We start from the raw sequence: 25,849 nt of genomic DNA on the forward strand, positions 1-25,849 counted from the left end.
ACAGATTGTGGATATGTAGCTCTAAATGGTTAAAAATTACTTTTAAACAATAGGTAATTTTCTTATGAAAGCCTCCTTTTTAATATTGGAATAATACAGCCGATCTAAAATTGATTTTAAAATCAAGTCTAAGATCATCAAGTCTAAGATCGGTACTGACAATGTTTACAGCTGGTACTGTAAAGTAAAAAAAAACCAACAAAGACAGGATACACGTAGCAATTTTTCCCCTATAATTTTGTGGTAAATGTATCAGTACTATGTCTTAATATTTATTTTTTTACAGTTTTTATTTGCCACACAACCTCTTGTCTACTAGACAACAAAAACCCCGATCGCAGGTTGTGAGCTTGCCTACTTTGGCACAGATAGGCTAAGTTCATAGAATGAGTATTTGGAATCTTTTTGATTTTGCAGATTTTTTGCACAAATTAGCTAAACTAGACTACTTATGGCTTTTTATTGCCTTTTTAGTGCATATTTTTGTAAGTGATCTAAATAAAGTCGCTTTGTTTTCGATACTTACTGGTGTTTGACTCTGATAACGCTTTACTGTTAGTCATGTGCTGATTACATGTATCTTTAGTGCGTTTTATGTCTGAGGATTTTCTTCTTCGCATTCAAGTCTTTAGGGAAAATCCGCAAATAAAGCGTATATTTACCGCAAGACAAATTGACATGTTGCGGATTTCAAAAATGCACAGCAGGTCAGTTTGCGCTGCATAAAAAGAAGCACAATAGGCATGAGATTTCTATAAATCACATTCACATTCCTGGAGCTGTAAGAAATTACGTATATTTTCCTCATTGAAAAAAAAATACCCAGCATCCAAAACCTCATCTTGGGAACCTATAGCCTTATTTTTGGTGCAAATGCTAAATTATGCACACACATTGTTTTCTGTACATAGCGTTTTCATTTTCCAAAGACTATTATATGGTGGGTTTGGCATTTTGTTCCATAAACTTTGAGATGAGCTGGTGAGAAGTTTCACTGTATATCATACTGTTTGTATATTTACATCTAAAAGTTGTATGTTAATTTTAATTGCTCTGACTATGAAGAAAAAGGAGACATGAGGAATGTTTTGTTTCCATGTGCCATGCAGAATGTCACCTCAGAAGACAGAATGCCACCAACAATTTTTGGAATCCTCTGGGCTTACAAAGGAATGTATGGAATGTATCCTAAAACTATCAATAAAACTTTTTTTTTTCGGTGCCGTTTCGTCAGATGCTATTTAAGATGTCATTGATTGTCACAGTTTTCCGTAACCTTATGCAGTGAAAGGATCTTTACGAGTGATATATAATACTTTTTAGCCATCTCCTCTATAAGTGTAATTCTTGCTCGGTCCTACTGCAGCCATATTACTGGTAGCTTATGAAGTCTCAGATTTCTCTGTGTCAGCCTTAACATCTCAGCTGTCTTGTCATCTCTACACTTGTCACTCCTCCTCATTGAAGGAGCAGTTTATCGTTTTGCTATCAGTGAGGTTGTGATATCTGTCCCAAGTCTTTGGCCACAATAACTTCTGAAGATAAAATGATTTAGTGGATTTATACTTCAGAACTTCAGGTAAGTAACCTTTCCAAAGTGTGTGTTGGACTTGAGGATTTCCATTTTTCCTCCATGTTCTTTAAGATTGTAATACAGCATGAAAGTGTGCAGTTTTATATTTTCATTAGAGCGCAATGACTATATCAGATTTTCATTTTTGCTTCTTGGGTCGACCAAGTAATTACAAATACACTTAGATCTCAAAGGATGTGATTTGCTTGGTTTGATTTATCTTCCATTTTGTGTTAATGGAACCGGCAGATTGACTGGTGTCCCATCAAAAAAAACAAGGAAAGGACACATTGGATTTTCAGCTGTTTAATACTTAGCTTCTCCTTAAAGATGACCTGTCTCCAAATGAACTGCCTCTCTGATATCCATCCACCTCATCTCATCCAAATGGAAATATGCATGCTTGGTTGAGCCAAATGCAAAACCTTATGGGGGCTACATAAAGTAATCTTATTTATATGTTGAGATTTTTCACAAATGCCATATTTGGATTCTGCATGGAATTTTTCTATTAAGGAAAATTAGCCTCTGCCTTATGGGAGGTCCACCCCACCCCCCGTCCTCTGCATTAGCATTGTAGGGGAACAGTTTGAATGTATTCTCATATCATGCATGTTTGCTTCCTAGTTTACTGTAAATGACATCACATACCTATGTTGTTAAGTGACTCTACTGCTTTGAAATCTACTGCTTAAGCTATGTTCACATCACGTTTGTTGGAAAACTCCAGACCCTGAATTCTAATAATGAACATTGGGTTACATTAGCTATACATTTGGCATCTGTCCAGCAGGAGGTGTTTGGGGTTAGTAATTGACTACGGAATATGGTTACGAAGACTGATCTTAAAAGAACCTTCAGGCTATGTGCCCACATAGCATTTTAATCCGGACACTGAAAACCGGACTCCTTCCCAGAAATCGCGCTGTTTTTTTCCGCGCGATTTTACCGCGATTTCATCGCGATTATGTTCGCGATTTTGCCGCGATTTTCGCGTGCGATATTCAAGCACTTTCCAAGCGATTTGAAGCATCGCTTGGAAAGTGATTGACAGGTTGGTGACACTCGTCAAACACAGTGTTTGACAAGTGTAACCAGGTTTTTACTGTTGAAGCCGCCTATGGGGCATCAATAGTAAAAGAATGTAAAAAATAATTTAAAAATCGGGGTATATTTACCTTCCGACGTCCCGCGCTGCATTCCCGGGCCTCAGCGTTCCCAGTAATGCCTTGCAAGACCTGTGATGATGTTGGTCACGAGACCGCGTCCTCACAGGACCTTGCTTCAAGGCATTACTGGGAATGCTGAGGCCCGGGAATCCAGCGCGGGACGTCGGAAGGTAAATATACCCCGATTTTTTTATTCTTTTCTTTACAGAGGTATGGTACCCAGGGCCTGGAGGACAGTCTCCTCTCCTCCACACCGTGGGTACCAACCGCACATGAGACGCTTAACTTCACGCATGGTGGGCATAGCCACATGCGGGAAGTAAGCGATTCTCATGCATTCCTATGGGTGCGGATTCGCTGCAATTCTTTGCGATTCCGCACAAAAGAATGAGCATGATGCGATTCTGCCGCGGAAAAAAGCGCAGCATTAGCACAGCATGTGCGGAATGCCATAGGAATGCATGGGGTGCGTTCTGTACAAGATTTTTAAATGTTTTCGCAGCATTTTCGCGCCAAAAATCGCAGCAAAAACGCTTAAAAATCGCATCGTGGGCACACAGCCAAAATAGGATTGAGATTGCAGAAAGTCGTTTTAAGAGAATGCTACTGCACACAAACTTTGGAAAAAAAACTTGACAGCATATATTGTTGTTGCTCATGGAAAAGCAATGTTCTCCTATGTGCATTGAGTGATTAAATGTTCTCCCAACCCATTAAGGGAGTGCGACAGATTTAGCAGCTGATTGTCCTCGGGGGAAACATTCACCAATGATAAAAAGCAGTCCAAAAAGTCCCCATAGATTCAGTTATTCATTCCGTTTGTAGGTCTGTCTATTGACTTTTTTTATATGTTACGGTACGCACAAGCCCATATTCCAATTCTACAAAAACAAAAATGAAATATAATTTTGAATTTTACGAATTTAAGATTCAGTTTATGTAAAACATTAGCCGTGCAGTACGTTTGGATCCTTTGTCTTTAATTCTTGTTGAAAAGACGAAAATTGTGGGGCAGCAAATGAAAATTTTTTTTTACATACCAAATTGTGATTTTCAAACCTAAAAAAGTTGGTAAATTGTTATAATCTAATATATACCCAATACAGAATGTATGGAATTCATCTTTACACTCCTTTAAAGCCTAAAAAAGGAACTTTTGTGAATTCTTCTCATGGTTTAAAATAAGTACGCCTGCTATTTCAGACCATGTAAGAGGCTTCTCCACACTAATACGTGCAGTTATTATAAGAACTAGAGGTGAATGTTTCCATCAACAACTGAGCAGATCTTCTTTGTTTATTTTTTGTGCCTGGCCATTTTCAATTAATAACTAACAGAAGTCCAGCAATGAGCTTGCCCTTAAGATTGGAGGTCTCCCCGGCATGTAGACCTTCACTGATTTTTTTTTTTTTTTAAAAAAAAGCATAAAAAGCTAAAAAGATTGATCTAATAAAACTTGAGAACTGAGACCATGCTGTGAAGAAGAGTAATTATGCTGTCAGAGTAGTCCATTAAAGAGATGAGAAGGTTAAAGTAGCAATGGAGAGCAGCAGGAGTATTTGGCGTTGGGCAGAGAGATGTTTTCTTCCCGTTGCATTTTTCATACATATGTACTGGTTAATTTTGTAAACGGCTCTCTTTATCTGGTTAATATTTCTATCAAAACTATAAACTGCAATGCATATTAAGAAAAGCGTTTGGGTGGTCCTCTTGTGGGTGGTCAAATTGTGCAGTTGCGTCACCTCTCATGTCTTTGTTTTGTTCTGTATATGAGCAGTGAAGCCTTTTCAATAATGATATATTTATCCTTCCATCCTATCAATAGCCCAATTGCCTCATATTAGATCGGGCTATCTATAATACAAAGTATTATCTGTTTATGATGAATTTCGGTCTCGTTAACACGACTGTATTCATGATTAGAGTGCTGTCTGAAAAAAATGGATAGCGCTCTGGCCAATGTTATTCAATTGGGCAGTGCAGTCGAGTGATTTTTTTTTTTTTCACTGACCAAATCTGCATGAGGAAAAATAGCAGCATGTACTAGTTTGTTTTTTCTGTAAATAAAATGAAACTCACCCACTTAACTCTATGGGTGCGCAAAAGAAATCCAATGCCATAAGGAGCCACAGGACAGCATCTGCTTATTATGGATGCATTGCAATTCTGTAACGTATGAAACTGTAAACAGTCTTGTAAATGATAGCTGTTGCTGTAAAAAAACAGATTGTATACGGACTGAACACGGGTGACAGGATGAGAAAAAAAATCGTTCCACTTTTCTGGATGCAACACTGAAATATTTTTTTTTATATAGTCTTGTAAACCTAACCTTACATTTATTTTTTGGGAGTCTGTCACCCATATTTAGTGATATCATGTAAAGATATCACCCAATTGGGCATCCCATAAGGATTCTATTAGGGCTTTTGACTCCCCCGACCCCGCACCAATGAGGCATCAATACCTTTTTTATCTTGTTGGGGATGTATGCAAATTTCCGCCGTCCGGTCTGATGGGCGTGGCTTAGTCGCCTTCTTCCCCCCCCTCCTCGGCTTGCTGCACGTAATCTTCATCTGTGAATATCACAGATAATGTTGGTTTCCGCGCTTGCGCATTGTAAAGCCTCTGGCGCCTGCGCAGTATGCTTTGCCCAACTGTGGGCGAAGCATATAATCGCTACTGCGCATGCGCCGGTATTTTCCAGCGCGGTCTATGCCCCGGAAGTGTGTCCTGCATGTGAAGACTTCTGGGGCATAGACCGCGCTGGAAAATACCGGCTCATGCGCAGTAGCGATTATATGCTTCGCCCACAGTTGGGCAAAGCATACTGCGCAGGTGCCGGAGGCTTTACAATGCGCAAGCGCGGAAACCAACATCTGTGATATTCACAGATGTAGATTACGTGCAGCAAGCCGAGGAGGGGGGGAGGCAACTAAGCCACGCCCATCAGACCGGACCGCGGTGATTTGCATACCTCCCCAACAAGATAAAAAAGGTATTTATGCCTCAAACGTGTGGGGTCGGGGGAGTCAAAAGCCCTAATAGAATCCTTATGGGACGCACAATTGGGTGATATCTTTACATGATATCACTAAATATGGGTGACAGATTCCCTTTAATGGTATGTGCACACGCTGCGGATTCCGCGCGGAACCGCAGGTAAAGTGACCTGCGGTTTTGCCCTGCGGTTTCACACCTCTACTATGATAAAGGTGTGAAACCGCTGCGGAAACCACTCAAACAATTGACATGCTGCGGTTTGTAAACCGCAGCAAAACCTCGCAGAAAAAAACGCACCGTCAGCACAGCGTTTTTGAAACCCCATAGGGTTTCATTGTACTGTACTTTGTCAGCGGAACTGCTGCGTTTCTGCAGGGGCAAAACCGCTGCGGAAACGCAGCAGAATCCGCACCGTGTGCACACAGCCTAAAGAGAACCTGTCAGCAGGATTTTGCTAAATTTACTACAGATATTGTCAGGTTGGCACTGTTATACCGATTAAAATGATTCCTGGGGTGAAGAAATCTGTCTTGTGGTTCTTGTGTGATCAGTGATAGAAGTTTTCAGTTTTCCCTTAACCCCCGGAGCTTTTTTCGGTTCTGCGTTTTCGTCTTTCGCTCCCCTTCTTCCCAGAGCCATAACTTTTTTATTTTTCCGTCAATATAACCATGTGAGGGTTTGTTTTTTGCGGGATGAATTGTACTTTTGAACAATACCATTGGTTTTACCATGTTGTGTACTAGAAAACTTGGAAAAAAAATTCCAAGTGCGGTAAAATTGCAAAAAAAAGTGCAATCCCACGCTTGCTTTTTTTTTTTTTTTTTTGCCTTTTTTATTAGATTCACTAAAACTGACCTGCCATTATGATTCTCCAGGTCATTGCGAGTTCATAGACACCAAACATGCCTAGGTTCTTTTTTTATCAAAGTGGTGAAAAAAATTCCAAACTTTGTTAAAAAAAAATGTAAAAATTGCACCATTTTCAGGTACTCGTAGCATCTCCATTTTTCAGTTTATAGGGTTGGGTGAGGGCTTATTTTTTTGTGTGCTGAGCTGACATTTTTAATGATACTGTTTTGGTGTAGATACGATCTTTTGATCGCCCGGTATTGCATTTTAATGCAATGTCGCGGCGACCAAAAATTAATTCTGGCGTTTTTACTTTTTTCTCGCTACGCTGTTTAGCGATCAGGTTAATCCTTTTTTTATTGATAGATCGGGTGATTCTGAATCCTGCGATACCAAATATGTGTATGTTTTATTTTATTTTGAATGGGGCGAAAGGGGGGTGATTTAAACTTATTTTTTTTTTAAATTTTAAAAACATTTTTCTTTAACTTTTGGCATGCTTCAATAGTCTCCATGGGAGACTAGAAGCTGCCACAACCCGATTGGCTCTGCTACATAGAGGCGATGATTAGATCACCTCTATGTAGCAGATTTACTCACTTGCTATGAGCGCCGACCACTGGGTGGCGCTCACAGCAAGCCAGCACTGACAACCATAGAGGTCTCCAGGAGACCTCCAGTTGTCATGCCAACACACCTGTGACCTGCTATCATGTGACGCTGGTCACTGGTGTGCGCATTTCCGGCGAGATTGGCGGAAGCACTTGTTAAATGCTGCTGTCAGAGTTTGACAGTGGCATTTAACTGGTTAATAGCTGCGGGTGGTTCGCGTTTCCACCCTCGGCTGTTGCGAGCACATGTCAGCTGTTCAAAACAGCTGCCATATCCCGGGAAAGATGTGGGCTCACCACCGGAGCCCACATCAAAGGGAGGGAGTCAGACATCGGCCTACTATTACACACTATGTCGAAAAGAGGTTAATAAGATGCCCGTACCACGGGAGAGGACTGGAGGCAGTCTTATCTTCCTGCTCTAAGCCAGAGAAACCAAGGAAAGACCTGCCCATAGGCCGTCCCGAAGCACAAACTGTATGTATGATGAGGAACATGTTTGTGCTTCGGGGCGGCCTGTGGGCAGGTCTTTCGTTGGTTACTCTGGCTTAGAGCAGGAAGATTCTGCCTACAGTCCCACCCCAGAGCACGAGCATATTATTAGCAAACTTCTAACACTGATTACACAAGAACTACAAGACAGATTTCTTTACCCGAGGTATCATTTTAATCAGTTTAGCACTGCCAACCTGACTGTCTATAGTTTACTTAGCAAAATCCTGCTGACAGGTTCGCTTTAATAGAACTATGTATCATTTCTCTCATTGTTTGAAGGGTCTCAGAGTTGAAAGTCCTAGTGATCACGTTTAAAGTGTAGTGGCTCTGATTGCAATGATTAAGAGCTTTTGAGCTCGAAATGCGTCTGTTCTGTGTCCCTTATGATGGTGACAATATGCTGCCTATATGAAGTTGGATTTTAATCACTTTATTCAATAAAGAAAATTCTCTAGGAACCAAGAGCTGGATTCTCTTTCTCATCTAGAATGAGGAGCTCCTGTTTATTAAAGAGTAGTTTGATTTTCCAATGATAATGTCTTGCGTGTTGCAGTTTAGTAGTGATCTGAGTTTTAACACCCCCAGCAATCGCAGCAGGCTGAAACGCTGAACGTTTGTCAGAACATTGGCACAGAGCAGTGTATGAGCGCAAAAGAAAGTCTATGAGCCAGGACACCGCTCTTCATACACGCTTAGGCAGAAGCTTAGTTATTCAGTCTGCTGAATATCAGACTGCAGAGTGATTGTTCGAGTGATAGGTAGGTGACTTGAGAACTAAACCCCCACCGATCAGCTATACTTTAGACAGTAAAATAAAAAAATAATTCCACATGCCCTCATAAGGTAGATAAAAAAAAATTTTCTGAAACAGATAATCTTTTTTAAAGGAATGTGTCACTAGAAAATTACCTATTGTTTAAATTAGGATTTTGTTAAAAAACATTTTTTTATTTTAGTTAAGGTTTTTTAATGTGCTTTTTTTTTTTTTTTACTAAATTAAAAAAAAGTATATATTTATATTATTTTTATGCTGGCCAATAAGACTAATGCTAGGCTCATGCTTCTCGTTCAGTACAGATTACTTTTCACCAGTCATTGTCTTTATAGGCAGAATTATAATGACCGACAACACTTCGATCTACAGTAGATAAAACTGGATCCACCTTTCACAATAGATAACACAGGTCAACGAAAAAAATTTTTTTTTCTGGTGTCCAAAATATTTTAATGAATTTGGGGTATTTTTGGGGTGCTGATTCTGAATATGTCATCAGTTTTGCCAGATTGGCTCAAGTTTTTGAGATTTTTGGTATCTTATTTATAGCACTTGTTGGTAAATGCGACGCATCATCTCATTAATTTCTTTGGATTAGTACTTGAACTGAGCAGTTCTCAATATAGTTTTGTGTTAATTAGTGTTCTAAAAGTTTGTTCATAGCTTGATTTTTGCACTAACTTTATGTTGTTGTCTGTTTTCCAGTGAAAAGCATGAACTCATCATGAAGAAGTTGTCTTAACGATCCAGACTCATTCTGTTACATTTGTGGTGAATATACACTGCCAAAACATAGAAGAAACATAACAGACTTCGTAAAAAAAGTGTATTTTGCCTATTTTGGGGTTATGCTTGGGGACCAAGACAAGTTTTGGGCACCACACATAGTGTGCAAAGCATGTATCGAATTATTACGAAAATGGAGCAAAGGACAAAGAAAAAGCTTCAAATTTGGTGTTCCAATGGTGTGGAGAGAGCCAAAAAATCATCATGATGACTGTTATTTCTGTGCAGTGCAAGTGCAAGGATTCAATAAGCATAAGAAACGAAAATGGGAGTAACATGGAATCTGCAAGAAGGCCTGTCCCTCATTGTGAAGATGTGCCTGTACCTGTGTTTACCATAAATAACAGTCATCATGATGATTTTTTGGCTCTCTCCACACCATTGGAACACCAAATTTGAAGCTTTTTCTTTGTCCTTTGCTCCATTTTCGTAATAATTCGATACATGCTTTGCACACTATGTGTGGTGCCCAAAACTTGTCTTGGTCCCCAAGCATAACCCCAAAATAGGCAAAATACACTTTTTTTACGAAGTCTGTTATGTTTCTTCTATGTTTTGGCAGTGTGTATTCACCACAAATGTAACAGAATGAGTCTGGATCGTTAAGACAACTTCTTCTTGATGAGTTCATGCTTTTCACTGGAAAACAGACAACAACATAAAGTTAGTGCAAAAATCAAGCTATGAACAAACTTTTAGAACACTAATTAACACAAAACTATATTGAGAACTGCTCAGTTCAAGTACTAATCCAAAGAAATTAATGAGATGATGCGTCGCATTTACCAACAAGTGCTATAAATAAGATACCAAAAATCTCAAAAACTTGAGCCAATCTGGCAAAACTGATGACATATTCAGAATCAGCACCCCAAAAATACCCTAAATTCGATGAAATATCTTTGGCACCAAAAATGCTGTTGACCAGTGTAATGATCACAGCTCACTTCTTCCCTCTTACAACACAATAACATTTGCCCAGATCAAGGCAGGACAAAACATTACTTCTAGAAAAGCTTAATAGTTAAGGTTAATCAATAGTGTACTCAATTGGAAATAGTTCATAAAATTAGAACAGGCGCATACACTTAATAAAATTAATAAAAACGACATATAGAAAGTGGCATGTGCAAAGGGAACCTATTAGGTACATATGTATATAGAGTATATAGTCACATGCTGAGGTGAAAACCACTGATTGCAAAAAATTGTGGCTGAATTACCCAAAATGCAGAGAATGCAAGTCAGTTTGTGAGTCATAGAATCATAGAATTGTAGAGTTGGAAGGGACCTCCTGGGCCATCTGGTCCAACCCCCTGCTCAAAGTAGGATTTGCTAAATCATCCAGTGAGTCAATACCAGTGGCTAAATAGGCTCAAGGAGGTCAAATAATTTACCTGAATAGGACTCCGAGTGCAAGTGTGGCACCTACCCCGATGCGCGTTTTGGTAGTTACCTTCATTGGGAGTGATAGTGTGGCCAGTGTGAATATTGCAAGATTTAATAAAAAAAAAATAATAAAGATGATGTGGAAAGAAAAGCATCAAAAACTTTAAAGAACATTTCCCATTTCATTTAACATTTGCACATAGACTTGTATACATCAGGTTTCTATTTCTGGTTACTTTTCCCCTCTAAGAAAAAGGAACCAAACCCAGAGAAGGCATGTACAGTGTTGTGTGTGAATGTGGTGACAAATGTAGCCTGTGAGAGCCTGTGCTGACCAGCTGTAGTAACTTTTGTGCTATAATGTGGAAGATGAGTTCAGTAATACTATATTAAACTAGTGCTGCTTATATGTACAAGCTTTCTGTTTGTGTCGTTTTTGCAATGAGGACGCTGCGTCATATTTTGCCCTGTCGATGAAGTGTGATGGGTTAACAAATAAAGGATTGACAATTTAAATCTGAGTTTATATTCCATTTTTTGTGGCTGAAGCTCTATTGGGGAGCTGCAGAGGGTTACAGACATGGTTTAAATGGACAGACGCTACAGCTGTTATCAGTCATCAAACGTGGTTTTTAATATCTCTGTGTCTCCTGTTACACAGTCATCCAAAATAGTCTGTCCCTATAATCCTAAGTGGGAGCAGTGTGTGGAGTTAATGATATCTGTGTCTGATTTTCACCTCTAGTGTATGTTTTATACTGGACTTGATACATTGTGGATAATGCAGCATAATTAGGACATTATATGCAACACTCCTAACAGGGGATTTTATTACCGTATATTCCAAAATTTCATATTTACTGTATATACTCGTGTATAAGCCGACCCGCGTATAAGCCGACCCCCTAATTTTGCCACAAAAAACTGGGAAAACTTATTGACTCGTGTATAAGCCGAGGGTGGTGCTGCACAAGGGTTAATGGTGGACCAAAAAGATGCTCCATAGATAAATACCCCCCATAAAATGCTGCAAAAAGGGTTAATGGTGGCCCAACAAGATGCTCCAAGGATAAATACCCCCATATATTGCTGCACAAGGGTTAATGGTGTCCCAAGTAGAAGCTCCATACATAAATACACCCATATGCTGCACAAGGGTTAATGGTGGCCCAAGAAGATGCTCCATACATAAATACCCCCCATAATAAATAATAATTTTATTTCTATAGTGCCAACATATTCCGCAGCACTTTACATTATACAGGGGACTTGTACAGACAATATACATTACAGCATAGCAATAAACACATAGATCAAAACAGATACCAAGAGGAATGAGGGCCCTGCTCGCAAGCTTACAATCTATAAGGGAAAAGGGGAGACACGAAAGGTGGATGGTAACAATTGCTTTTATTGATTTTATTGTTTGGACCTTCCCTAGTGTAAGAATCAGGTGTTCCTGTTGCTGCATGAACCAGTTAACAGTCTAAATATGTAACAGTACAGAGACAGAGGGCTATTAAATGCAAAAAGCATGTGAGAACATGATGCGAGGAACCTGGTTATGGTAAAAAATGTAGAAATGAGCCACACAGGGATATTTACGTTAATGCGTTGAGGCGATAGGCCAGTCTGAACAAATGAGTTTTTAAGGCACGCTTAAAACTGTGGGGTTTGGGGATTAATCGTACTAGCCTGGGTAGTGCATTCCAAAGAATTGGCGTGGCTCGTGAAAAGTCTTGGAGACAGGAATGGGAGGTTCTGATTAATGAGGATGTTAAACTCAGGTCATTAGCGGAACGGAGGGCACGGGTCGGATGGTAGGCGGAGACAAGGGAGGAGATGTAGGGTGGTGCTGAGCAATGGAGGGCTTTGTGAGTGAGGGTAATAAGTTTATACTGAATTCTGGAGTGGATGGGTAGCCAGTGTAAGGACTGGCATAAGGTAGAGGGATCGGTATAACGATTGGCGATGAATATGATCCTAGCTGCAGCATTCAGGACGGATTGGAGAGGGAAGAGTTTAAGAGGGAGACTGATTACTAGAGAGTTACAATAGTCCAGATGAGAATGAATAAGAGAAACAGTAAGAGTGTTTGCAGAGTCAAAAGTAAGAAAGGGTCGAATTCTAGAAATGTTTTTGAGGTGCAGATAACAAGAGCGAGCCAATGATCGGATGTGGGGGGTGAATGAAAGCTCTGAATCAAGTATGACCCCAAGACAGCGGGCATGATGCTGGGGAGTAATGGTGGAACCACACACGGAAATGGCAATGTCGGGCATAGGTAGGTTAATAGAGGGAAGAAACACAAGGAGTTCAGTTTTTGACAGGTTCAGTTTCGGATAGAGGGGGGACATGATGTCAGAGACAGCAGTAAGACAATCGCTGGTGTTTTCCAAAAAGGCAGGCGTGATATCAGGAGAAGTGTATAATTGGGTGTCATCAGCATAGAGATGGTACTGGAACCCAAATCTACTGATTGCTTGACCAATAGGGGCAGAATACAAAGAGAAGAGGAGGGGGCCTAGAACCAATCCTTGAGGAACCCCAACAGTAAGGGGAAGATGAGGAGGAGGAGCCAGCAAAAAGATACAGTAAAGGAGCGGTCAGAGAGACAGGAGGAGAACCAGGAGAGAACGGTGTCCTTGAGGCCAATGGAATGGAGCATAGTGAGGAGTAGCTGATGATCCACAGTGTCGAATGCTGCAGAGAGATCCAAGAGAATTAGCATGGAGTAGTGACCATTAGCTTTAGCTGTTAGAAGATCACTAGAGACTTTACTGAGGGCAGTTTCAGTAGCGTGTAAAGAGCGCAAACCAGATTGGAGAGGGTCGAGGAGAGAGTTATCTGAAAGATAGCGGATAAGACAGGTGTGGACCAGGCATTCCAGGAGTTTAGAGATGAAGGGAAGATTAGAGACAGGTCTATAGTTCGCGGCACAGTTTTGGTCAAGGGATGGTTTTTTAAGTAATGGCTGTATGATGGCATGCTTAAATGAGGAAAGATACCAGAAGAGAGTGAGAGGTTGAATATTTTTGTTAGGTGAGTGGTGACAGCAGGGGAAAGGGACTGGAGGAGATGTGATGGGATGGGGTCACTGGTGCAAGTGGTAGGGCGAGAAGATGCAAGGAGCCTGATTACTTCATCTTCTGTGATTGGTTCACAATCAGAGAGTGAGCTAGATGCAGTGGGGGAGGGAGGACAGTGCATGGTATGAGGTGATTGGGAGATAATTTCCTGTCGGATATGGTCAATTTTTTCTTTGAAATAATTAGCCAGATCGTCAGCATGGAGATCCGTGGTGGGGCCCTGCACTCTTGGGTTAAGTAGGGAAAGAAAAGTGTCAGAGACGTTTCGGGTTATTGGATAGTGAGGTGATGAGGGAGTTGAAATAGCTTTGTTTTGAGAGGTGAAAGACAGTGTTGTTTGTTTTAAGCATAAACTTATTATGGATGAAATCTTCAGGTAGATTGGATTTTCTCCACAGACGTTCGGCGCACCTGGAGCACCGCTGTAGGAAGCGTGTTCGCAGCGTGTGCCAGGGATGTCGCTGTCTGTGTCTAGTTGCTCTATGTATAGGAGGTGCAGTTTCATCCAGGGCACTTTGAAGTGTTTCATTGTAATGCTTCAGGGCACAATCAGGACAAGAGACGGAGGAGATAGGGGCCAATGATGACGGCAAGTTCTTCATAAGTTTCTGGGTGTTAATGGCCTGTATGTTTCTAAAAGTGTGGAAAGTGGGGGTGACCTGGGCAGGATGGCAGTTCTTGATAGAGAATGATAGAAGGTTGTGGTCAGAGAGCGGGAGAGGGGAGTTTGTGAAATCATCCACTGAGCAAAGCTGGGAGAAGACCAAGTCGAGGGAGTTTCCATCTTTATGCGTGGGGGAGTTAGTATGCTGCGAGAGGCCGAAAGAGGAGGTTAGAGATAAAAGGTGAGAAGCAGATGTTGAGAGGGGAAGGGCAATGGGAATGTTGAACTCTCCTATGATGAGGGTGGGGATGTCACAGGAGAGATAGTGTGGAAGCCAGGTGGCAAAGTGATCCATAAACTGATGGGAGGGGCCCGGAGGACGATAATCTCCAATAGCCCCTGAGTACTCAGAGTAATAAAGGACGGCCTTCTAGATTTCGAATCCTCCTCCCTGAGGGGTCTGAGAGTCACCTCCCTACCATCTCGGGAGGCTTTGGCAAAGCTAAAGTCCGGCATTCAACTCCTCCTGCAATCAAGCGCCATATCTCAGTCCCCTGTGGGAGACCATGAAAGAGTCATTATTCCAGGCTATTTCTAGTAAAGAAGCCCACAGGAGAGGATAATAAACCTATATGAGTAAAGGCTGCCATTCCCTTGATAGGCCCTCATTCCTTCAGGGCAACCATAGACCTGAAGGATGCCTATTTTCACATTCCTATACATCCTGCTCACAGGAAATATCTAAGGTTGGCGGTCTGTCGGGGTCCAGAGAAAAGTGCTTCCCTTTGGGATATCCTCTGCCCCACGGGTATTTTCAAAAATTAGGGCGAAAGCTGTGTCCCACATCCGAGGCCAGGGTATATGCATTGTACCTTACCAGGACGACCTATTGATAATAGGAATCTCCTACCAGACTCTGGAAAACCAGGTAGCTCAAACTCTGCATATTCTCCGATCTCTTGGGTGGATCCCGAGTATAAAAAATCACAGATCCAACCCTCTCAGGAAATGAGGTTTTTGGGAGTCCTCTTGGACTCAAGAAAACTGATGTCCTTCCTTCTGGAAGATCATCAAGTGACTATAATATCAAAGATCTTGAGCTTCAGAAAGCAGAGGTCCCCACCCTCCGGTCAGCTATGTCAGTACTAGGGTCGAGGACGTCCTGCATCCAGTCGGTGCTCGGGGCGCAGGCCCATTCCAAAATCCTCCAGTCCCATATCTTGGGAAATTGGAACAGAGATCACAATTGCCTAAACAGGAGAGTCCTGACCCCAGGGAAGGTAAAAACTTCACTGGCTTGGTAGATGGACTACAAAAATCTGCGCAGAGGCGTCAGCTGGTCCCATGTCCCCTTGGTCACAGTAACATCAGATGCCAGCAAAAAAAGGCTGGAGAGCCGTGGTATCCCAGCTGCCATTCCAGGGGTTATGGAGTCAAGAAGAGAGTATGAGATGTTCCAAAATCAGGGAGCTGAAAGCAGTGGAAGAAGCTCTCCTGGCTGCAAGACAGGTCATCATATCAGAGTCTGACAATATGACAACAGTGGCACACCTCAAACACCAGGGTGGCACGAAGTTCAACAGCCTAAAAAATCTTTCAGGACAAATACTTTCCTGAGCTGAAAGGCACCTCCTTTCACTAACAGCAGTCCACCTAAAGGGGACCTCCAATCTTCAGGCGGACTTCCTGAGCACAAGATATTTCCAGCCTGGCGTGTGGAGTCTGAATGGAAGAATGTTTCAGAAGTTAGTACACAAGTGGGGCCTTTCAGAAGTGGATCTGCTAGCATCAAGCAGAAACGCTCAAGTAGGAAACTACTTCTCCCTGAACCCCAGGGACAGGTCACTAGGGGTAGATGCATTCACTCACAAGTTGGAATTCCATTTGGCGCATGTTTTTCCCCCAATTCCAATCCTCATCGCAACCCTGAGAAAGATCCGAGAAGATCGAACCCCAACCATCTTGGTGGCTCCGCTGGGAAGAGGAGCTAGTTTTCCTTAATTACAGATCTCCACGTAGATGGACCGCTCCTCTTACCCGTGGAGGACGACCTCCTCCTGCAGGGCCCCCTACACCACCCAAACCTTCAGTGAATGAAGTTAGCAGCCTGGTTACTGAGGCCCAGATCCTGAGGGTCAAGGGTCTATCAGAGGCGGTAGTTGAGACCCTTTAGAAATCAAGGAGGCCAGTCACCAATGCCATATACAACAAAGTATGGAAAAGATTTTCATCATGGTGTCTGCAGAATCCTCCTGACCCATCGTATCCTGGATTTCTTACGGAGGGGGCTTGAGGTAGGCCTAAAACCTAGCACCCTGAAGGTACAGGTCTAGGCCTTAAGCTCCATGTTCGACTGTGACTTAGCCAGCCACCGGTAAAAAGGTTCATGACATCAGCCACTAGGCTACATCCGAAAAAACAAATTGTCATTCCACCATGGGACTTAAATGTGGTGCTTAAGGGGCTCACTCAATCCTGTTATGAGCTCACTTTCTGCTCCTCCAGTTGAGAGTTCTTCCGTTCTCCTTCTGGTGGTGACAGGAGGTAGTGAGGTTGGTTAAGTGGTAGTTATCTGCCACCTGATGAGAAGGATAACTATTGGATCTCTGGAGTATCAGACTGGATATAAGACAGCCGACGCCCTATCCTGCTGCTGGTGATTCAGTCTGCTTCTCAGGTCTTGGACTTCTGCTCTCTTCCAGTCTTCTTAAGTTAAGTTTGTTTTTTGCTAATGTTCACACTTGCGCTTGTTGGTCAATTCAGTTTCTTGTGTGGTCAGCTTGCCCCAGCTGGGGCTATGCTGAACTTCCACTCCTATTTATCTTTATTTGCCTTTTGTCCCTTATTAGATTGGCCTCTTTTTGCTCTGTTTCAGAATATTTCAGAGTGCTGATATAGTGGGAGAAGTCTAGTGACTTCAGGGTTAATTTTGCTATCAGACGTGTTGGACATTATTTTTGGTAGGGTTTTTTGGCAGATTGCAGACAGTGGCTTTCCTTTCCTGTCCTTTCTAGTTAGTCGGGCCCCATCGTTTGCTCAGCCTATTTTCCTGCCTGTGTATGTGTTTTCATCTTGCTTCACCGTCAATACATGTGTGGGGGCTGTCTTTTTCTTTGGGGTCTGCTCTGGGGCAGTTAGTTTTCCCTTTTCTTGCTTTAGGTTTATGTAGTCCTCCGGTGGTGACGAGGCATCTAGGAACAACGTAGGAACGCTCCACTGCTACTATTAGTTGTGTGGTTAAGATCAGGGATCTGCAATCTGCATAGTGACCAACCTCTCTGGTTTTCTGGAACTTAGCTTTTTGTTGTTCCTCCTCGGTGACCCATTCATAACACAATCCCCCATTGAGCCCCTATCATCTTATACTTCTCAGCTCCTCTCCTGTAAAGCGGCCTTCCTTGTAAGCAATAACCTCAGCAAGGCATATAGGAGAGCTCCAGGCTCTTTCAATTAGAGAGCCCTACCTAACCGTTAAGGATGACTCCCTAGTTCTCTCTCTTGATCCATCCTTTCTCCCGAAGGTCGTGTCTAACTTTAATAGATCACAGAATATAATTCTTCCCTCGTTTTGCCAGAACCCAACAAATCCTAAAAACAAATTGTTTTCATATGCTTGGCATAAGGCGCATAATCCTTCACTACTTGAGTTGTACTAAGCCCTATAGAATCGACCACAACCGGTTTATCCATTCGTCGGGTGCAAATAAAGGAAAAAAGGGGACAAAAAACACCATTGCCAACTGGATCAAGAAGGCCATCTCTGAAACATATCTAGCACAGAACATCACACCCCTTACGGCTCATTCATTACGGTCTACTTCTGTCTCATGAGCTAAGAGGGCAGGTGCATCCTCCGAGCGGATCTGCAGGGCTGCAACTTGGTCCTCGTTACATACCTTTACTAAACACTATAGGTTGGACCTTGGTCCAACAGGGATTTAGTCTTTGGCCGTGAAGTTCTTCAGGCCATTGTCCCCCCCTTAGTGCAGTATAGGTTGGTATACCTCCTATGCTGTCGTGGAAGGTTGCTAGAGAAAATAGAATTAGACTTGCCAGTAATTTGGTTTCTAGAAACCTTCCACGACAGCACTATTTCCCTCCCTGTATTCTTGGACAAATTCTGAGAATCTTAAGGTAACCGGTGCTACGGAGTTCAGTTATAAGTCACTGGTGAGAGGGAGGTGGGAGGGTCCTTTTAGTCTCTTTGTAGTTCCTGTCCCCTATTAGGGCGTGGAGACAACCTCCTATGCTGTCGTGGAAGGTTTCTAGAAACTGAATTAGCGGTAAGTCTAATTCTATTTTTGGTCTGTGCTTTTACTCATATGCAAACAAATATATATTTTTAAACTTCTCAAACCAAATTGATGCAAAAAATGAACTGCACTGCAATGACATAGATTGTATTTGTTCTTTTCATGGACACATTCAGCGTCGGACTGGCCCACCGGAGAACTGGAGGATTCTCCGGTGGGCCCTGGCATCTGGTGGGCTCTGGCACCTGCTGGCATACAGGGCCAGCAGTTGCCTAGGGCCCCCGCTGCTCCAGGGGCCCCCAGCCAGTGGTGTGTCGCACACCATGCAGCTGCTATGGGGGCCCCTGCCAGCGGAGCAGCAGCGGGTGTCAGGAGGCAGGAGCCCCTGTCCCCGCTGCTAAAGAGAAATGAATATTCACTGCGAAGCAGTGAATATCATTTCACAGTCTCCACCCCCCAGAGGCCCCGCCCCCAGCCCAGTAAGCTGCTCTGCAGACTACAGCTGTAAATCAGGGCCGGCGCCGCCCTCAGTCCCCTCTGCTCCTGACTCACAGCCAGTGCGCGATGACATCACTACATCGCGCACCCGCTGTGTGTCTGGCAGAGGGGGCAGCTCCTGACACTGAAGCCGGGATCAGCGTGGGAGCGAGGAGGAGAGGTGAGTATTGTGTTTTGGTTTTTTTTTTCATATCTCTCTCGCTCTCTCTATCTGTCTCTCTCTATCTATCTCTATATATCTCTCTCTCTATCTCTCTTATATCTATCTATCTTTCTATCTCTATCTATTATCAATATCTATCTCTATATCTATCTCTATCTATTTTCTATATCTATCTCTATCGCTCTATCTTTATATCTATCTTTCTATCTCTACATCTATCTCTATATCTATCTATCTATCTCTATATCTTTCTATATATATCTCTATATCTATCTATTATGTCTATCTATCTCTATATCTATCTATCTTACTCTATCTATCTCTATATCTATTATCTCTATATTTATTATCTATCTAGCTACATCTATATATATATCTATCTTTATCTATATATATCTCTATCTAATATCTATATCTATCTATCTCTATACCTATCTATCTATTTATCTATCTCTATATCTATATATCTTTTCTCTGTATCTATCTATCTCTATATCTATATCTCTCGCTATCTATCGCTCTATATCTATCTCTATATCTATCTCTATATCTATCTTTATATCTATATATCTCTATATCTATCTCTATATCTATCTCTATCTACAGTATATCTATTTCTCTCTATATCTATCTCTATATCTCTTTCTATAGCTATCTATTTATATATCTCTATCTATCTCTATATCTATCTCTCTGTATATCTATCTATCGCTCTATCTCTATCTATCTTTCTCTATCTATTTATCTCTATATCTTTTCTCTGTATCTATCTCTATATCTATATCTATCTATCTCTATATCTATTATCTCTATATCTATATCTATTTCTCTCTATCTCTCTCTCTATATCTATCTATTTATCTCTATCTCTATATCTATCTCTCTGTATATCTATCTATCTTTCTATCTCTATATCTATCTCTATATCTATCTATCTTTATCTATCTTTATCTATCTATCTCTATTATCTCTATCTATCTCTATTATCTATATCTATCTATCTATCGCTCTATCTCTATATCTTTCTATCTCTACATCTATCTCTATATCTATCTTTCTATCTATCTCTATATCTATCTATATCTATATCTATCTATTATGTCTATCTAGCTATCTCTATTATCTATATCTACCTATCTCTATATCTTTCTATCTTACTCTATCTCTATATCTATCTGTTATCTCTATATTATCTATCTATCTCTATCTATTATCTATATCTATCTCTATCTTTTTATCGATCTCTGTATCTATCTCTCTCTATATCTATCTCTCTCTCTCTCTATCTACCGCTCTCTCTCTATCTATCTTTATATCTATATCTATCTATCTCTATATCTATCTATTATCTCTATATCTATCTACCTATCTATCTCTATATCTATCTCTATATCTATATCTGTTTCTCTCTATATCTATCTCTATATCTCTCTCTCTATAGCTATCTATATATTATCTCTATATGTATCTATTATCTCTATATCGATCTATCTCTATATCTATCTATCTCTATATCCATATCTATCTCTATATCTATCTCTATATCTATCTATCTCTATATCTATCTTTCTATCTAACACTATATCTCTATATCTATCTCTATATCTCATTATCTATCTATCTCTATCTTTATCTATCTATTGATCTATCTCTATATCTATCTCTATATCTATCTATTATATCTCTCTATTATCTATATCTATCTATCCATCTATCTATCTAGCTATCTCTATCTATCTCTATATCTCTCTCTATATCTATCTATCTTTCTAACTCTATATCTATCTCTATACATATCTCTATATCTAGCTATTATCTCTATATCTATCTCTATATCTATCTTTCTATATCTATCTGTCTCTATATCTATCTCTATATCTATCTATCTATCTCTATTATCTATTATCTCCTATATCTATCTATCTCTATATATATCTCTATATCTATCTATATATGTCTATATTATTATTATTATTATTATTATTATTATTTCTGTATATCTCTATCTATTATCTATCTCTATCTATTATCTATCTCTATCTCTATATCTATCTATCTCTATATCTTTCTATCTATAGCTATCTATCTCTATATCTATCCATTATCTATTTTCTATCTATCTCTATATCTATCTATCTATCTATCTATCTATCTATCTATATTTCTTTCTATATCTATCTTTATATCTATCTCTCTCTATCTCTCTCTATGAATCTTTCTATCTATATCTATCCATTATCTACTTTCTATCCATTATCTACTATCTATCTCTATATCTATCTATTTCTACATCTATCTTTCTATCTATATCTATCTAACTCTATATCTATATATCTATATAGCATTATACCCTATGAGGGGGCAGCATTATACCCTATGAGGGGGTGCATTATTCCCTATGAGGGGGGCAGCGTTATACCCTATGAGGGGGCAGCATTATACCCTATGAGGGGGCAGCATTATACCCTATGAGGAGGCAGCATTATACCCTATGAGGAGGCAGCATTATACCCTATGAGGAGGGCAGCATCATTCCCTATGAGGGGGGCAGTATTATACCCTATGAGGGGGGCAGTATTATACCCTATGAGGGGGGCAGTATTATACCCTATGAGGGGGGCAGTATTATACCCTATGAGGGGGGCAGTATTATACCCTATGAGGGGGGCAGTATTATACCCTATGAGGGGGGCAGTATTATACCCTATGAGGGGGGCAGTATTATACCCTATGAGGGGGCAGCATTATACCCTATGAGGGGGTGCATTATTCCCTATGAGGGGGGCAGCATTATACCCTATGAGGGGGGCAGTATTATACCCTATGAGGGGGGCAGTATTATACCCTATGAGGGGGGCAGTATTATACCCTATGAGGGGGCAGCATTATTCCCTATGAGGGGGTGCATTATTCCCTATGAGGGGGTGCATTATTCCCTATGAGGGGGGCAGTATTATACCCTATGAGGGGGGCAGTATTATACCCTATGAGGGGGGCAGTATTATACCCTATGAGGGGGGCAGTATTATACCCTATGAGGGGGGCAGTATTATACCCTATGAGGGGGGCAGTATTATACCCTATGAGGGGGGCAGTATTATACCCTATGAGGGGGCAGCATTATACCCTATGAGGGGGGCAGCATTATTCCCTATGAGGGGGGCAGCATTATACCCTATGAGGGGGTGCATTATTCCCTATGAGGGGTGCATTATTCCCTATGAGGGGGGCAGTATTATACCCTATGAGGGGGGCAGTATTATACCCTATGAGGGGGGCAGTATTATACCCTATGAGGGGGGCAGTATTATACCCTATGAGGGGGTGCAGTATTATACCCTATGAGGGGGTGCATTATTCCCTATGAGGGGGGCAGCATTATACCCTATGAGGGGGTGCATTATACCCTATGAGGGGGTGCATTATTCCCTATGAGGGGGTGCATTATTCCCTATGAGGGGGGCAGTATTATACCCTATGAGGGGGGCAGTATTATATTCTATGAGATGGCTGCATTATATTCTATGAGATGGCTGCATTATACTATGTGAGGGGGCTGCTTTATATTCTATGAGGGGGCTACCCCAACTCCTGCTACATAATTAAGACATGTACAACCTTATATTATACCCGGATATTAGCGTGTTTTACCTCATAATTGGTGGTCTGGTATTTAACTCTATGCAGCTACATAGTGGGCCCCAAGAATGATTTTCTCTGGTGGGCCCAAGGTGTTCCAGTCCGACGCTGGACACATTGACTGGGAAATTTTTATCTGCAAATTGGACATGACTGCAGAGGTGTCTCTTAAAAATTTCTCCTAAGTCTTTAACTTTAGTTCTTCTTTAGTCTTTTTACCTTAGTAGTTGAACGATAAAAACAAGATATCACATACACACTTGATGGGTGATAAATTACTGGTCGGTGGGGGTCTGACCCATGAGACCTGCACTGATCAACAGAATGGGGAACTTTGTATCCCCGTTAGATTGAAGCAGCAGTCTTCATGCTCGACCGCCGCTTTATTCATTCCACATGAGGATGCGGCTTTTTCCAGCAGCCACTTAGAGAATGAATGGGTCCTGCTTCTGCATTTTTATAGGGATAAAATGTCTCCATTCTGCTGATCAATGCGGGGCCTTGCAGTCTGAACTCCAGCGATCAAGAAGTTCATCACCAGACAACCCCTTTAGTTCCTTAGGTCTTCTTACCTGTGTATTGTACAGATTTTCATTGTCTTATTCTCTCTATCTTAACAATATTTTTTATTGTTAAATTGTCATCTTTTAATACACAGGCCTCAAACCTGTGATCTGCTGAAACAATTTCTTCTGACCAGTGACTAGGGACAAATTATAATGTGGGCAACCTGGGCTGGTGCCCAGGTCACATAGCTCCCAGGGATCAATGGCAAGACTGCTCTCATTATAGTCTTTATTTTGCCACCTTGGGCTGCATGTATCCCAGGCCAGGAAGCCATTACTGGCTTTTTGCACAGTGCTTTCTATATTATTCAGCTGGCAGGCAGAGCACCTGTACTATTCAAGTGCTCTGTCAATAGAGGATGGAGGCAGCTTGCTCCAAGTGGGATCACTTGAAGAGGTAATTGATTCCTTTTGAGAAACCAGAGAAAAGCACAATGCGGTTGTGATGGGAGTGCGACAGAGGACATATAGTTGACAAGAATAGTGGGTGGAGTGGGATAGACGACGCAATTCTAATGAAATGGGGGGCAAAAGAGTGGACATGTAATTAAATGAATTGGCTGGGTGGGATAGAGTGGGAGAGAGGACATGTAATTGAAATTATTTGAGGGGTAGGACACAGGGCAAGGACTTGAAATGAATTTGGGGGTGATGATCAGTGGTTATTTTATATTTTTATTGGCCAGGGGGACAAGTGGCTAATTATAGTTAATGGGGGCCACAGTTCTTGTTTTTCAGTATACATTGTTAATCGTGTGTTTACACAATGGCGATTTATATATTAAAAGTGTTGTATCTGTATTCCGAGTTGTAATGTGGGGAATAGAGTTGAGCGACTTTTGCTTTTTTAGGGTCGCGTTTCGTTTCGTGAAACCCGACTTTTCCAAAAGTCGGGTCGAGCAAGATCGTCCGATTATAGGGAAAAGTCGGGGTCGTCCCGAAACACGAAACCCAATGTAAGTCAATGGGGAATAAAAGTCGGCAGTGAGAGGAGGACAGGAAACACACCTACAGTGCCCATTTGAATGCCAAAAGCATCAATTCTTCTTACTTAAGCTTGTCAACCTTAATTAACTTCATAATACAAGTTACGCACTGAAAAATGGGGGTTATTTGGCTAAATTTGTGGGGGGGGGGAGGGCTGGCTGCAGGTTTTCATGTGCCCTGGGCGAAAGAGCGCCCCTTTAACACATACCACAACTCATCATGCTCCGATACGGCAGAGAAATAGCGGTATAGTACAATGAAAAATACCTCACTTTTTACATCTCATGACGAGGCCCATCTATTTCTCCATACAAAATCATTGGTCCCATATAATGTTTGAAACAGTATATGATGAGCTCCACATAATGCTACAGTATATGTTGGTCCCCATGGATGAAGCTCCACTGTCTTAGGGGCCCAAATAATGCTCCAAACATAATGGGCCCCATTTCTAATGTTCTAGTGTATAATGGGCCCTGTAAATGCTGCTCCAGTGTCTGATGTCCACCTTTGGAATGTTCCAGTGTATGGTGGGCCCCATCTATCATTCTCCAGAGTATAGTGCTCCCCAAAAATTGCTGTCCCAACATAGAAAACAATCAAATAAGTCTCCTCGCTAGGGAATCCCTGTACTTGTCTGGACAGGTGCTGTAGCTTGCTTAACAGCTCGCCAGCCGTTCTCACGCCCAGTATGGATTGCACGTGATTGCACAAAGGTTAGAAAGGGTACCGTATCCCTGGATAACATGTATGGATAGCGTACACATTCAAAATATATGTCTATACAGCATGAGGCAGGCTCAGACGGTGTTAGGCCCAGTATGGATTGCACGTCATTGCACAAAGGTTAGAAGGGGTACCGTATCCCCGTATAACATGTATGGATAGCGTACACATTCAAAATATATGTCTATACAGCATGAGGCAGGCTCAGACGGTGTTAGGCCCAGTATGGATTGCACGTCATTGCACAAAGGTTAGAAGGGGTACCGTATCCCCGGATAACATGTATGGATAGCGTACACATTCAAAATATATGTCTATACAGCATGAGGCAGGCTCAGACGGTGTTAGGCCCAGTATGGATTGCACGTCATTGCACAAAGGTTAGAAAGGGTACCGTATCCCCGGATAACATGTATGGATAGCGTACACATTCAAAATATATGTCTATACAGCATGAGGCAGGCTCAGACGGTGTTAGGCCCAGTATGGATTGCACGTCATTGCACAAAGGTTAGAAGGGGTACCGTATCCCCGGATAACATGTATGGATAGCGTACACATTCAAAATATATGTCTATACAGCATGAGGCAAGCTCAGACGGTGTTAGGCCCAGTATGGATTGCACGTCATTGCACAAAGGTTAGAAGGGGTACCGTATCCCTGGATAACATGT

The 25,849-nt window shown here is 41.5% G+C and overlaps 1 protein-coding gene across 1 annotated transcript in view; it reads left to right on the forward strand.

The window, feature by feature from the left end:
• Positions 1-1,324: 1,324 nt before the first annotated feature.
• STAC3 (SH3 and cysteine rich domain 3) overlaps positions 1,325-25,849 on the forward strand; it is a 212,911-nt gene continuing 188,386 nt past the window's right edge. The window contains exon 1 of the mRNA XM_073576950.1: positions 1,325-1,579. The gene's annotated coding sequence lies outside the window, so the exon portion shown is untranslated. The remainder of the gene's footprint in view (positions 1,580-25,849) is intronic.

Source organism: Dendrobates tinctorius, unplaced genomic scaffold (assembly GCF_039654945.1).
Source record: "Dendrobates tinctorius isolate UK_male_01 unplaced genomic scaffold, ASM3965494v1 ptg000051l, whole genome shotgun sequence".
Taxonomy (NCBI): Eukaryota; Metazoa; Chordata; class Amphibia; order Anura; family Dendrobatidae; genus Dendrobates; species Dendrobates tinctorius.